Genomic DNA, 15,418 nt, shown 5'->3' with positions numbered 1-15,418 from the left:
AGCAAGCATGCCACTCCAACAACACTTTTTAATAGCCCACGTTTGTACATTATATATAAACCTTTGACTATGTGCACCATGCAACACACCGTATTATATTATTTATTCAGTACAATTCCCTTTTCTCTCTTCAATTCTATTTTATCCCTAAGGATGCACAGTACATTCCAGCAAGACAAAGCAACTCAAACTTATATCCCCAGGCTAAAAGACAGACCAATAGCTCACTGTCTACTTCGATCAACCAAAACAGAAGAGTATTCCATTAATCCTGCAAGTTGGCCCCACTGTGATTTCACCAATTAACCAGCCATTTCTGTATTTTATGGGATTTCAGTATTTAACTAAAGCAACTTTTCTAAACACATTTATTTCTTTGAGATCAAAGCCAAAATTCCATCTTTTTATAGGTTTCAAGAAGTTTCCAAAAGCAATCGACAAAGATCCAGTTGCTGAAATTCTCCAATGCCTTTTAAAAATTATATTGCCAGGTTCCTGTATTCTTGATTGCCATTCAACTATCACAGCCAATATCACAAACTCAGAAGTTCAAGTGCCCAACACCTGATGAACAAACTCACTACCCCTGTAGGTTCAAACTGTTGATGGGCCTACAGGTCTACAGTAGACTTGGGGATCTATCTCAAGAGCATTTTTATTCATAGTGTCAATATCTGCCTACCCTAACACCTGCCTTTTGTCTGTGTCAAATATCTAACAATGTATCAGGGGATCTGGGTAGAGAAACTGTGAAAAGGTTGATGTACCAGCACAGAAACTGAGAGTAAGAATCGTTCACAGATTCTATGAGAGAAGTGATACTACTTTGTTAATTAATAAAGATCTTCAGGCACTTCTAGAGAAATTAGCTGGGAAACAGCTTGTACAGATCATATGGATACTGAGCAAAACCTACTGAGATCAATAACAACCTTTCTATCTATTCTAGTTGAGTTTTGAATCATACCATTGATGAAAGGGGAAACCATGTATGAAAGGCATGGATGTTTAGGAGGGTTGTGTTTGTTTTGTTGTTGTTGTTGTTGTTGATTGTCCTGTGTTTGTTGTTGTTGTTGTTTTATTTCCCATCTTTTTTTTTTTGTTGTTGTTGTATTTTCTTTCATTCCTTGGACCAGGACATTTATATGCTGCTGGCAGTCTGAGAAGAATTTCCCCTAGTTACATCAGATTTAGCATAGCTAACAGGATATATCACTTTTCCACATAAGGAGCAGCTGCAGTTGCTGCAGGGAGGTTGTAAATACATGGTATTTGGCCACACATTTTGCAATATTTTGCATATTCTCTACATTTACATATTCTGTACATTGAAAATTGAGGGAGGGGAAGGAAGGGTACCAACATGCAAAGGCCAGCCTTACCAAGAAGAAAAAGTGACAGTGATGCCAAAAGCCTCTAAAAGACATACTTGAACTCATCTCTGTCCTTCTGTATCAAACCCAGGCTCCTTTCCTGGGGCACAGTTTAGCCTGTGTTTGATCTGCTGCTAAGGCTACACTGCCAAGACTAGAGTCTGTCCTACAAAGGACAACATTTAAGATACTACTTGCTCTGCCTGGTCCCCTTGGAGAAATTATTTGCTTGCCACAAATCTTTTTAAACCAGTGATACTACACCAGACAGCTCTGCCAAGCAGGACACATGAAACTGAAGGGAATTTCCTTTCTCCTTTCCACAGTGGATACCCTTTCAAATGAAATGGGGTTGTTCCAAAAAGAAGTCACAACACATCTTTCTCTTCTTCTAAAATGTATTAATAATTCAATTTAAATAATTCAAGACTCAATTTATTTTTATGGTTAAGAATTTAGAACAGCTAGATGTTGAAGTCCATTTCTGCACACATCATTAACCTAAGTTTCATCAGTTCACAGGATTTGCTCCACACTTTATTTGCCATCTGAGGAGTCTAAATGTGAGTCAGACAATCCAGGCTTTCTCCTTCCTTTGTTAGAAAATGTTTATGGACAGACAGCCCTGCCTTCTCACGGCATATCCAGCTAGCCAGTAAACATCATACAGAGTATTGGTAGAAGGATCTTTTTTTCAACATAAAGATGTTTCAAGACTCATCAGGATGAGTGATTGCTGTCATCCATAACCCCTCAATTCCAGTGCACACAGCTTTCCACATAGCTTTTCAGTGAAACCAAAAACCATCCGCTATTTTCAGCGACACCATAAGTACATGGGGTTGTTTGCTATTTAATCTACTTTCCAGAAAGCCTTCCACAGAAGCATTAGAGCTGGAAGGAAACTTCTCTGCAGTTTTACTCCACACCCTTACAGAGCAGCACGTTTACCCATATTAAACCCAGCCCCAAACCTTAGAGAGGAGTATCTCCAGTGGTAACATTGTCCCAGTCTTACTCAACAGACTGTCCCCTTGGCCAATGTTGTGGTTGGTTTGGCTTTTTTTTTTTTAAAAAAAAAAAAAAAGTTATGCAACCACAGAAACATGCATGCATAAATACACGTGCACAAGTCATCTCTCTCTTGCTTGAGCAAGGGCACAGCTTCCACTACATGTTCCTGACATGTAAGAATGAATGCAGGCAATTTCATAAATTCAAGGTCCTGAAAAACAGCATTTTCAAAATTCTATAAGATAGTAGTTAGCCTTATTTTTGATGGTGGAGATGTATATATATGAAAACATAATTCAACATAATATTCACATGTGTGTGTGTGTGTGTGTGTGTGTGTGTAAGACCAAATACTTCCTATGTTAATGGTGTGTTGGAAAGGGCACTGGGCAGTTCAGACATCTCTAGACAACTTCCAGGTTGCTCAACCCTGGAAGCTGAATCCAATGGAGTAAGAAAACTTTGCTTGAAAAGCACAACTAAACTCACTGTCTACACCAGGCAAAACAGAAGAAACTGGCTGTGGTTCAGCTGACATTTATGCTCCTACGCACTTTTTAGGGTGTCTATGATTTCAAAAAGCAAACCTAACCTACCCTTTGTGAAGGTGAATCCTTCAAAAGAATTCTAAGTACCCACAGAGAGTAACTTTAAGCACTGGCCAGCCAAGCTGCTCCTTCTCTATTGTTTCCCAAACCTGGTGAAGCTCTGAGCTTTGGCAGTGAAGCATGCAGGAGCTGACTGCATAATGAAGCATTTTAAAAAAGGAGAAAGCAGTGTGCATCAACTAACTTTCAGTACTCAGTTAGGTGCTTTACAGGCTTGTTGCCATCTTTAAATAAGGCAAGTTCCTCTGAGAGAGTGCTGCAATACAGGAATCATTCAGGTGCTTCAGCTCTCCCCTTCTAGAGACCACTTTGTCCCTAATATTTTAAGAACGCAAAGGGATTAGCTTGCTCATTTCACACTTGAAGACAATGTGTGTTTTTTCTCTTTATAACCCCAAGATACGCAGTCTATCAAAGGGTTGTAGAGTTAGGATTATACTGAGGCAATCTTTATACTTTTTATAACATACCTATATTTATATATTTCAGACATGTATTTCTTGCTTTGGGCTTCTTATCAATAGGGGAATATTCCCAAATCTCTTCACCTCAAAACCTACTGGTTTTAATTCTAAAAGATTTTATTTTTACTGCTCTCCTCTGCATTCTCTCCCAATTTGTCAGCTTTGCTTTCGTAATGTTTGTGGTTGCAAATGACCAACATCACAATAATCCCTACTTGCAGTTTCTTAAAAAAAAAAAAAAAAAAAAGAAGTCCAGAGATCTGAATAAGTTAAATGTACTCTGACACATATCTACTTGCACAATTCCCAGCTTCATGAAGGCCAAAGTCGTCATGAGCACGTCACCACAGCTATGTGGACCAACTGTTAGAAGATCAATTCTCTGTATGTCACAGCCTTTTGGGCAGCCTTCCAGTCTGACAGCTTGAGAGGATCCATTTCAAAACAAACAACAAAGGGAAGATGTAGCTGTGAATTAAAGGCTTTGAAATAAAACCCATGCAACAACCAATGGGTCACAGGATTTGTGAGCTATTTCACCTCTAAACTTTTGCCAGCAATGGAACATACATATATGTTTGTACTTTGGGTACTGGAAGCCTGAAGACACAGCACACGCCTTGTAGTTACACAAATAAAACAACTTCAAGAAAGATCAATCCAAACATGAGATAAATAAAAAATCCTACAATCACATTCCAGGTACAGCTGAAAAGCTATTGCTTGAAGATCCTTGTATTCTTGCTTGAAAAAAATGAAGAGAATTTGAAAGAAAAAGTTTTTTTCTTTCCTTTTGTGGTTCCTTTTCCTTTATTGTGGTTTTGGTGTTTCTAATATCTAGACAGGGAAATATTCAAATGGGGATACCATGGCTGATTAGCTGAGCCACATCATGAGGACCCATCAACATATAAATCTGCCCTATCTGTGCCTCAAGTCAGGAGTCTACGCCTCTTCCCAGATCTGTGACAGTAGAACACCACAGAAGAAAAACAGCCTCACCGGTGCTCTTTTGCACCTTTGCAGGGTGACGCACAGCCCAGATGTGTGCCTCTGGGAACCAGGAAGCATTAAGAAAACTGCCAGCAATAACTAGCAAATTAGCTAGCTAGAAAATCAAGGTAAATAGGAGAATCAGTAGGGATGAAAGAGGTGGCTGGTGACTTATTTGGCTGCAGATGAGAGTTCTGGGGAGCTATTTGGGTTTATTTTTATTCTAGCCCTCCCTTCCTCCCCTTTCTTTCCAAAGCTGGAAGCATCAGGCTACAGAATAAAACTTATGGCTTCTACTTGACTGCCTGCAATGCCAACCCTAGCACCCCGAATGCTTCCCTGGGCTCTTGCATACCTGACGACCACAGTGGAACAGAGGAGCGTCCATTTCTAATAGCTTGAACAGACCTAGGCCAACTTTAGGTGCTTTATTTTCAGCACACATCTGTGCAGGTTCTGGACCACCTTCTGAGAGTCACTCTGTCTCACCAGTTTGGGGAACACAGGCGGTATAACCACTGCTGAACTCATAGGGTGCATGCATGGGGCTGGAGACGTGCACATGAACCGATCCCTCTCTCAACACACACATGTGGGGGAGAGGAAGAGCAGTGACAAGCAAGTCAAGTCCATTGGCAGAAATTCTGTGTAATGCAATGTTCTTACACTGCTGCTCTGGCCTCACCTTGGACTTGTCTGAAATCCAGCTTTTTAGGGCAACGCAGAGCTGTAGCCATGAGTAGGCCCAAACAGAACAAGTGGTCTTGAGGAGCTCTCACAGAGCAGATCACTTGCTGCCTTCCTTCACCCTTACAAGCATTCTTAGCAGATCTGATAACTTACATATTTAAGCAGTACCACAACCACAGATGCCAGGGAAACAAAAACAAATCAGTGATGCCAAGTGGATCCCTTTGGATCCAGAACTTAATGCAGAAAGAAAATGAAGTGTCCTGTGCAATTCCGCATTACCACCAAAGAATATCTTCTTGAGAGAAGTCTGCACAAAGACCTGTTACCACACCAGCTTTGTACTAGGAATAGAGAATTGACATTTTAGATGCTCTCATCTAACACTGCATAGAGCTGGCTTTGTAAACACAGCCAGCCCTGAATGGAGAGACCTTCAGGGAGCAACCCACAGCATGTTTGGAATAGGTCCATGCCAACACTGTGCGGGCTGAAGAAGTGCCAGGAGATGTAGGAATTTCTTCCAAAGAATCCTTAATTCTTTCTGGACTGGTTATGACTAAGAATGTTGTGCAAAGACCTGGCCTAACACAACAACAATGTTTAGCTACATCTAGACTCAAACTAAAAAGCCATGACAGTAAAAGCTTTTTAGTAATACCTGTACCTGTGCAAAGTTTAACACAGAATTGAAGTCTTTGACTTGAAGACATCTATCAGCTGCAGGTACTCACATGATGGAGGTAAATGCCTCTAATTGCATAGACTGTGTAAATTCTATGCCATGCAACACAGTGCTATCTAGGCATGCCAAACTGGGCCTACAGTGCTGCTTTCCAGGAGCAGAAATCTCTGTAGCATGTCTCCCAGCATGGCTGATCTGCAATAAAACTGTGAAGACCTTTCCCAGAGAACTTGGCAGTGCAATCGCTGGTTCTGATAACCAGGTAAAACGGTTCTGCTCTCGCAATGTAGTGTACAAATCCTCAGGATGCCTCTGTCACCATACGGATATGTCATAGGATATTTTCTAAGGTATGATGAGACTCCATTCTCCTGTACTATATAGGGGTTACATACTGAAATATTAGGAGTAACATTTCAGAGCACCAATATCTTGTCACATTTTGTCCTACTCATCACAGACAAAAAAGCAAGATTCACAAGCCTTAAATATTGCTTAGGTATATGCAAATGGCTAAGTCATACATGTGGTTACATTAATTGGGACCCAAATTCAAACACCTCTGAGGACTTGTTAACATTTAACTTGTGTCAGAGCACAAATAGTGTCAGGGTTCCCCCTGTGGCATCAGATTAGGCCCATTAATTAGTCTCTATTAATACACAATCCCTGGGTGCCATTAGCACATTTCTATTGGAAATTTTTTCACAGCGAAGTTTCACTCATTCTAATTGCTCAGGTTGTCTTTTGCAGAAATCTAACAGTTGCTTTTGGATAGAAACAGTAGTACAAACACAAGCAAATAAAATAAAACATACACCAGCTTTAGCACAGACCTCAGAGTGCAATCCAAAGGTCACTAAAGTCAGTGGAACAACTACAGTTGTCTTCCATGGGCTTGGGATCAGGCTTCTTACGAACAAACTTTTACTAAAGTTTCAGCCTCTTTGAGAGCTTGCCTAGCTATTTCACGTCCACTCTAATTTAGCATAAATAGAAAGCAATTCTCCAGCCCTTTCTTGCATGAAACAGCTTGGTCCCATTAATTGGAATGGTTCTCACAAGCAAGTGCTCCTTCATACATACCAAAGTCAGCAGTGTCTAAATAACAGCCCAGGAGTAGGGAAGAAGTAAATTCTAGTAAGAGCCAGTTAGACCACATTAATGCCAATATTTCATATTCCATTATCACCTACATCTCTCTTTCTTCTACATCTTTTAGAACTGCTTGCTTGTGTTTGTTTCCTTGCAGGTTCCTACAGGAATGAGGGGAGGGACTGCGACTCTGATTTTTTTTAATTACCTTTAAAAAAAGTTTTACTCTCCAAAGGATAAATATCGCAAGATTTCCATACTAAGAGATCGTGGTGGCAACACACTCTTACATAAGGAGGAAAAGGAAGATTTCTCATATGTTCCTTTGGCTCAGTATCACAGCAGAATCAAAAAAAATGGCTCTACAGACAGAGCCAATGTCACACTTCACACAACTTTGCTGCCTTCTGCAAAGTGGCTGTTCATTTCATGAGGATTGAATCTGGTCTGCAGATTGTAAAATACTGCAGTAGCTTAATTTGCAAAAATCATGGCAAAGACCAGTCCAACTTGAAATATAGGCAGCAAATGCAAAAAGCATGATTGCACCTCCACAAACACAGGCAAATTTTTCTCCCACCTCCTTCTCCCCACCCACCCCCCAAAAAAGAAGCTCAATGATACAGAAAAAGGCTGGGACTATTAATCAAGCCTTAATTTAATCAAACCTTAATATCAGCAAAATTACATAACTCGCTAGCATGTTAATGAATTCATCTCCCAAGGTTTTATGCTAAATGCTTTTTCATGACCCTGAGCCTCTCCTGTTTGGTATACTGCAGATTTTTAAAGACCTCTTTGTAAAAATACAACATATATTTTACAATTGAAAGAGAGTGGGAGCATTTTCTTTACTGAAAGAATAGCACAAAGCCAAACAGCAGCCAAGGAGCTTTTTAAAAGCCAATATTTTATTCAAAGTTGTTACTAAAATTCAGGGTGGTCCCTCTTTACCAAATTTCTGGCATTTCATCGTGCTCATAATATTCTGCAGATCAACACAAACACAGAAACAGCTATACAAAGTCACACTGCTGCTTCAGGATCCCATCTGTGAAGGAGACGGGTAACAGCTGCTTTCAGAAAAAATAATATATAGCTTCTAACGACTTTACTTTATTCAAAGACCATTTAGCACAAGTTTCAAAGTAATTTAGAAGTGTACTTGTTAGTGACTCCTGAGAAGAGCACACCAAAGCACAACTACTAAAGCTGCCATGGCTGAGGCAGAAGGCAGTCCATTTCCTTCTGTAGGAGCTTCAGACCTCGCAGAAGCACACGCAGCATCCAGCTTCTTCACTGTAAGGATGGGGACAGGACACTTTTTTTCCATGGCAGCACTGAACACAACCAGGGAAGGGCAAAGGAGCAGTGTTATGGAAAATCAGAGGGACTGGAGGGCATGAAGGCAAGATCTCCTGCTGTGAACATCACCCATCTCTCTGCCAAGCAGCACTGCTTTAGTTATTTCGATCTCTCCCTTAGCATCAGGCCTGGCTCTCTACAAGTCTGGAATTAACAAGCGACGCCATGGGGTATCTTCTGCTCTTGGCAACTCCCTTGCCTATGCATAAAGTTGAGCTGGGTTTTGCCACAAGCTGAAAGCCTCCCTCTTTCAGAGCTGAAATTTGGCATTCATTCATGAACTTTAGTGTAAAGCTGACATACTCATATAAACTTAGATATATATTTCACCAATTTCAAACCAAGCCTGAGGTTGTTTGGATAAAACTTTTTAAAATAAAGTTTAATTTTTTTCCTCACCCTCTCGCACCTTATCTTGTCCTTCAAGTAGTTATTGTCAGCCTGTAGAATATTAGCCTGGCTTGTTTACCCAAGGTTGCTTCCAATTTTCACATTAAGCAAGAGCAATGTTGCCGAGGACTTGAGCCAAACCTAGTGAAATCCATAAAAGAAAGCTGCATCAATTTTAATGGGCTTTGCAACAGGTCTCAAACATTTCAAGAGTAGAAGCACTCCGTTCCTGCAACCACAGCATTGGCAGAAGCAGGACAGCACATTGGCCAAATGGCAGGAAGATAATAGGGACCTGAAAAGCAGGGTATGACCAGTAGATCTCAGCAGGAATCCCTAACTCCAGCAGTTAAAGCTGAGCTACTGCTGCAGTGTACAGCCTGTCAGCAGAGGAATTATCTCTGTCATGACACTAGACCTATTATCTCGGAGAGATTTTAAAGACAGAGTGGAGTAGCTTACATGGGATGGGCTCAGTCACTAGGCACAGAGCCTTTGCTATTTCCCTCAAGACTGTTGAGGAACAAATGCATTTAATTTCCACACTTCTTTACTGGAGCAAAAAAACAAACAAAACAAAACAAAAAAAAAAACATAGCCTTTTAAGTCTAGGAATTGAGTCTTTGGTGATATCATAGGCTAGCAGAAGGGAAAGACCTTCTTAATCCTTCTTCCCCATTGTCCCTCTGAAGTAGAAGACTTTCCTTCATTAGGGAGAGACATGGGAGACAGCCACTACTCATGTGCCAGGCACAAGAAAAGCTCAAAGCAAGTTTTTCAGCTTATTGGAACAACCCCTGTGTCCGTTCCATTCCCTCCTCCCCTTCCCCCCCCCCCCCCACCTCCCCAAAAATAAAGAATAAAATAAAATAAACACCTATGGAGGTATGGAGGCACATACTCAAATGAGACTGAGTATCTCCTGCACTCTACATCATCCTCCACATGATAAACCTGACCACTTTTGTGCATGGCAAACACAGCCCCAGGTCATCTCCTGCTGTACTCAGGTGCCTCTGTCATCATCCCAGCCATTCCAATGAGACTGCTTGCATGTGAAACAGGTCTTAGGGTGTCTACTTTTCAGCAAACAATAAATCATTTTTTTCTGCTAGTCTTGGCCTTTAATAAAGGTTACCACATTTCACCTACTCTTCTTCAGAAAAAGGTCTTGTTTATTCATCTGCTGGGTAATATTGTCATCCTGCACAGGTATGTGCACTCAAAGGTATTTAAACATCCTCCAACACATCTCTGGGCAACACAGCTACCATCTGTTATTCTCTCTTTCTCGGGCCAGCACAGTAAATGATAAATGAATCTGTATATTCCTCTTCCAGGTTTGTTTTGTTGTGCTTCTGGGTTTCTTGATGCATTGAAAATGCACTTTAGGCCAATTCCTGCACAGCATGAAAAGTGATGGAATGATGTGAATAACTGCAATTCTTTAAAGTGCCCTGGGATGTGTAGCACTCTGCATGCATAAGTCACTCCTAAGAGCAACCAGAATGAAACCTGCGACTGGCAGTGCAGGATTCTGAAATGTAACTAAAGTGGTCGGGAAGGCTTTGCAGTGACACAGCTCTTCATGCACTGAAATGCATGCGCTGAAGCTCCATAAGCCTGGTCATCCATTCCCTTTGATAGTTTTAAAATAGACCAAGACAAATGAAAGGTTTAATCTGTGCTGATGCAGAAAGAATCATTTTCTGGAATTCTTTGCTATTGCTGTGGAAGTATCACCCCAAGTATTTATGTTCATTCTTTTTCTGTTTCAGAGTGTGGAATTCTCCTGCTGGCATATTTATTTTTCCTAATACCACTAAATACATACTGAAAACTGACTGAAATAGCCTGGCTTCTTTAAGAGATTAGATGTCAGAGGTGATGGGAAGCATTTGAAGGAGGAACAACCCTTCAGATACCAAGGAGATCTGAGTGGGTCAAGGAATCATGGCTGTCATTTTCCTGCTTCAAGATGCCACTTCAAATCTAGCCCAAATGAAGAATGAGCCTTAAGTACCTGCCCACGAGAAATGAACCAGCAACATGTGTTAGTTAATTATGGAGACATGTAAATAGCACAAAGCACATGATGCTTTACAATGATTTTGTAACCTTTTAATCTTCCAGCAGACAAAAATGGGTCTGCAGCAAAGACACAACGGTCACAAGTTTTCTGGGTGCTCTGCTACCTTGCTGCTGTCCTGCTAATTGAACCCGCTTGTTCTGACATGACAGTATGTTTCCTAATAAAGTGTTACTATAAGGTGAGACAGAGCAATGAAAATGGTAGTTCCCATTCAAAACACTACAGCCCGACTCATCACTTGGTTGTATCCTATGACTGCAAAGCCCCCCAAAAAAGGAAGGCAGCACTTTGGAATAGGACTCATTTCTAAATAGTGCTTGGATCCACGCACAACAGAAGGACAACGGCCTTATTTTTATCCCTTTCCCATCGTCAGAAAGCTCATATTTCAGCAAGTATAATTAGTGCAGAGATTTCAGAGCTGAAAAAGCCAGGGAAATGTCAGCACAGAAGGCCCCACAAGCTAAAGGGGAGACACCATGCAAACATCAACTGGACAAAGGTAGGAAAAAAACAGCACCCCGCCAGTGAGATATGCAGGGCTGCCACACAGGACAGGACACAAGCCAGGTGTCAAGGACTGCCCTACACAGGTGGGCATTCATCAAGGGTTGCAGCCTCACAGGGCTGGGTATGGAGATCAAGGCAGGTAATGGGCTGCTTTGATAGCACAGCAAGGGACAAGCCAGTACCAGGAGCCAACCAGGAGCAGACAGGCCAGGGCCACAGTACAGCACTGAGAAGGTCCATCCTGTAGCCTAGAGACAGGGCTAGAAGCAAACCCACCAACAACCCAGCTCAAGGACAAGCTACAAACCTGGGGCATGCTGAAACAGGCCCATGGAGTGGGTGAGGTTTCAGATTAAACCAGTCAGGGCTGTTAAGGCCCACTAGGGCCTTCAGGGTATCCCTCATGTCTTTTTTACTTCTTTTTTTTGTTATTGCTAGTGACTGTGGTGTATAACTGGGCCCTGGTACAGGTCTGAGCAATGGGCTATGCAACAGTAATGCAGTTTCACAGTCCTCCAGGCTGACCACCCTCTGAAGTAGCGGGGCTGCTTCAAAGGGACCCATCCTGCACTAGGAGACAGCTCTTGCTTTTCTCTCTGCAGAAAAATGGCATCTCTCCCTGACATTTCAACCCCTGGAGGAGAGGGAAACGTGGACTGTAAAGGAAACATTGACTGTACACTGAACATACTTCACCGTCCCCTTGGGAATAGTAACTTTGCCAGTTCACAGCATGTGGGATCAGCAGCTGGCTACAATCAGGTCCAGCTCAGACTCATCCCCAACTAACCACATGGTCTCAAATACTTTTGTTAGCCAGACTTTTAAGTAACACTCCTTTTTGTTAAGATACCTCCGTTCAGGGCCTTAATTAGAGGCAACAGATCGTGTTGATTTCAATGGCCCAGACCTCAGCTGAGCTCAATTACTCTTGCAGGTGACCTGCACCTCTGATGGTCAGGCCTAAGTGCCTCATATTAGACATCGAAATTAGTACACTGCACTGCTTGCAGAACTAGTAGTTTTAAATCTTATGATGAAAAGTGTATGTTGTAATGAATTCTAATTTTCTCATGTTATGGGTGAGCCTTGAATAAATATATATATATATATATATGACCTTCACAAATAAGTTAACTTTGTTAATTTTACATTTCACCTCCCTTGCACACAGACTCAAAGTTTTCCATTTTAACTACAGATTTTTTATCACATTAAATACTCTCTCTTTTTTTTTTTTTTTTTTTTTCCTGAATTTTACCATTCCTTAGCTGCAAGGAGAAGATCGAGGCTCTATATGATCACTTTTCCTCTGTGAGCAACCCCATTGCCCCCTGTCCAAGCAGAACCAGAGAGCTGCAGGAGCTGTGTCCAGCAGCAGGAAAGCGAACCCACCACTGCTGGAGCAAGTCTGCTCTCTGCTGGGGAATCCTACATAGGTGCATGCTGATGCCTTTCTAAGTGAGGGTTTTTTGCAGCATGAAGCTTCACTTGCCCATGTCTGGTTCCCTTTGCCCATCCAGAAAGCTGCTCTACCACTTTAATCAGTCAAGCCATCAGCCTGTAAATCCTCTGCTCCATACACCTGAAATGTGTCCACTGTAGAAACAGTCCAGGATTTTCCTGACAATAGTAGATGTCAAAGGAAGAAGTTTCAAATATCCTGAGGTGACTGTTGCTGAATTCATTTTTTCCATAATGTCTGTCCCACATCCCTTCCCTGGCACCTGTACCTAAAATCCTACTGCAAATCTATAGTCCCCTTTTACAAACTCAGATGGCCATGGTATGCCCATGATTTTCCCATTTTCACTCACAGACCATGAACTCAGCCATGTATTTTGAACCTCCTGATGCTCTCCCGTGTTTCTTTGCTGTGTTTCTCTGTCCATGTGCTCTCTGCATCCTCACGTGATGCTTTTCCCTCACACCACAATACCTTTCCTACTGGGGCTTCTCTGGAGAGGAGATAACAACCCTGGTCTCTCCAACGTTCACTTTGTGCCACCTGCTGGCCCCAAGTCTTCAGTCTTTGGAGAACACCACAAGATCCTTTCCTTCAATGTACCTCAGGAAAGGAAAAAAAAGAAACCTTTCCAGAAAGTAATGGCCTTGCCAAGGCTGGTCACCATGGGTGACTTCATGAAAAGGCTTTGATTCCTACTGCTCAGCTGGCATTTAATACACCATGGTCACATGCTGGAGTCTGATGGGTCTGATAACAAGCACAGAGCATGGAAGCATGCTGGGATCTCTTCTACTTTTGCCATCTCTGTGAACGGCTTTTCCTGTCCAGGGCTGCAGCTGCCTGCAATAGTGAAGTTAAGGCCCTGGAGAGAAAACTGCTGCTGTGCCCTGGGGAAGCCCAGCCACATCCCTGTGTTCAAGTCCCCAGCCCAGCAAGAGCTGGTTGCTCCCTTGTAGCAGTACAAGTTTATCAGCTAGAGGGTGTGAATGCAAGAATAAAAACATCTGATGCTAAAACAAGGACCTAGCAGATCCATGGTCAGACATACGGGAGACACCAAAATACCTCTTACTTACCTCTGTCATTGATCCTTTTTGCAGTCACAAAGGGGAACGAACAAGCCTTTTGCCCAGATTAAACCTTACTTTCTCAGCAAAGCTTGATCACAACATTCACACATTTTCTTGGGCAAAACAAGGTTAAATCTGGATTTTTGTGACACTGGAGGTTTTGGGCTTGTTTGTGTTTGTTTGTTTGTTTGTTTGTTTTCTCAGGCTGGGCCTCCACACAGCCTGGTCTGAACAGTTTGGGAGCAGTGACAAGTAGAGTGACTTGACTCACTTGCCCATAGAGTCAGAAGAGATTGATCTGCTCAGACACATATGTCACCAGGAAGTACATCTACTATGGGGAAAAGAGACAGTCTCAAACGAGATCAAAATAGCTTTTTATTCAGTCATATCTCATCGTGTGAAAAACTCACTCCAGGTCCTTGCAAAGCTTGGAATTTTGCTAAAAAACATCAAAAAAAAAAAAAAAAAATCATGCAAGTGTGCTGGTGCCAGGGCTTTCTGCACAGGTGCACTGGCAGCTGTTCAACCCAGAAGGTGGGCATAGTTGGTATTAACTCTGGCAAATTAAGAGATGCACTCTGAGTCAAAAAAAACATTGCCTGCAACATGCAGAGCTGTGGGTCAGCTTGCATGGTTCTCTGGGCCTGCTACTCTGTCCTCAGCTGGGCTATGAACATGGTGGGGGAATTCTTGAAAGGATTCCTACAGTTGCATTTGGGCAGGGAATGAAATCAGGGATTATTTATTCTTCCTCAAAGAAAAAAAAATATTTCCAAACTATTACTGGAAACAGTCACAGGTTCTGAGGCTTTTAACGAGGGAAAAAAAAATATCTGTTTTGCTAACATGAGTAATGTTTTTCAGTGTTTCTCAGCATTCATAATGAAGCCAAGCTACTGATTCTTTCTCCATCTAGAAAAGAGTAATTTTCTCTGAAGAAGTGCAGGGAACAGCATTTCAACAAACAGCAATTAATCAACGTCACTGGAGCATGCTCTTGCTTTTCTGCTCACCTCCAAAATCCCTCTCCTTCACCTTCTTTCATCACTACATCCCTGTTCTCCAGCTGATGCACAACGCCTTGGGGCTGCATTTCTTGGGCATGGTCACAGACAAAAAGAGGAGGCAGTAAGGAAGGAGAGGGCTGAGACAGAACTCAGGCCCTTGCTAGAACCACTTCAGGCAGTGTGTGCAGGCAACCCCACCTCACTGGTGGTAGCAAGAGCCTCAGGAATATGCTCACCACTACAAGCTCATGGCTTTTATTGGGAAAGGAGTGCTGAGATGTTATCAGAACAAAGGCTCTCTGCTTGGGCACTCAAATTTGAAAACTGTTTTTGAAGGTTTCGGCCTGAGTGATTTAGCCAAGACTAACAAGCCTGTGGCATAGTCAAGACTGGAGTTTCTGATTCCCAGTCCCTCATGTCTATTTTTAGTTCTGAAATCAGATAAACAATAAAAATCAAAAGCAACCAGTCAAACAGAGAACCTGCTGAAAAATAGCAGTTGTGTACTTTTGGCTCTCTTCCACAAGTAGCTAGGCTTTAAGTAACAATAACAAAAACAATAACAAAAAAGACAGAGAAAATAACTCTCTA

General features: G+C 42.0%; 1 protein-coding gene and 1 long non-coding RNA gene across 4 annotated transcripts in view; one reads left to right on the top strand and one right to left on the bottom strand.

Annotated features, from left to right (window-relative positions):
* C1H12orf75 (chromosome 1 C12orf75 homolog) overlaps positions 1–15,418 on the bottom strand; it is a 219,241-nt gene that overhangs the window by 177,188 nt on the left and 26,635 nt on the right. The gene's annotated exons all lie outside the window — the stretch shown is intronic.
* Positions 9,261–12,398, top strand: LOC137846521 (uncharacterized). Its single transcript, XR_011090512.1, has 2 exons — positions 9,261–11,271; positions 11,882–12,398. It is a non-coding gene; the product is annotated as an uncharacterized lncRNA (long non-coding RNA).

Source organism: Anas acuta, chromosome 1, assembly GCF_963932015.1.
Source record: "Anas acuta chromosome 1, bAnaAcu1.1, whole genome shotgun sequence".
Taxonomy (NCBI): Eukaryota; Metazoa; Chordata; class Aves; order Anseriformes; family Anatidae; genus Anas; species Anas acuta.
This window is presented reverse-complemented; position numbering and strand designations above follow the sequence as displayed.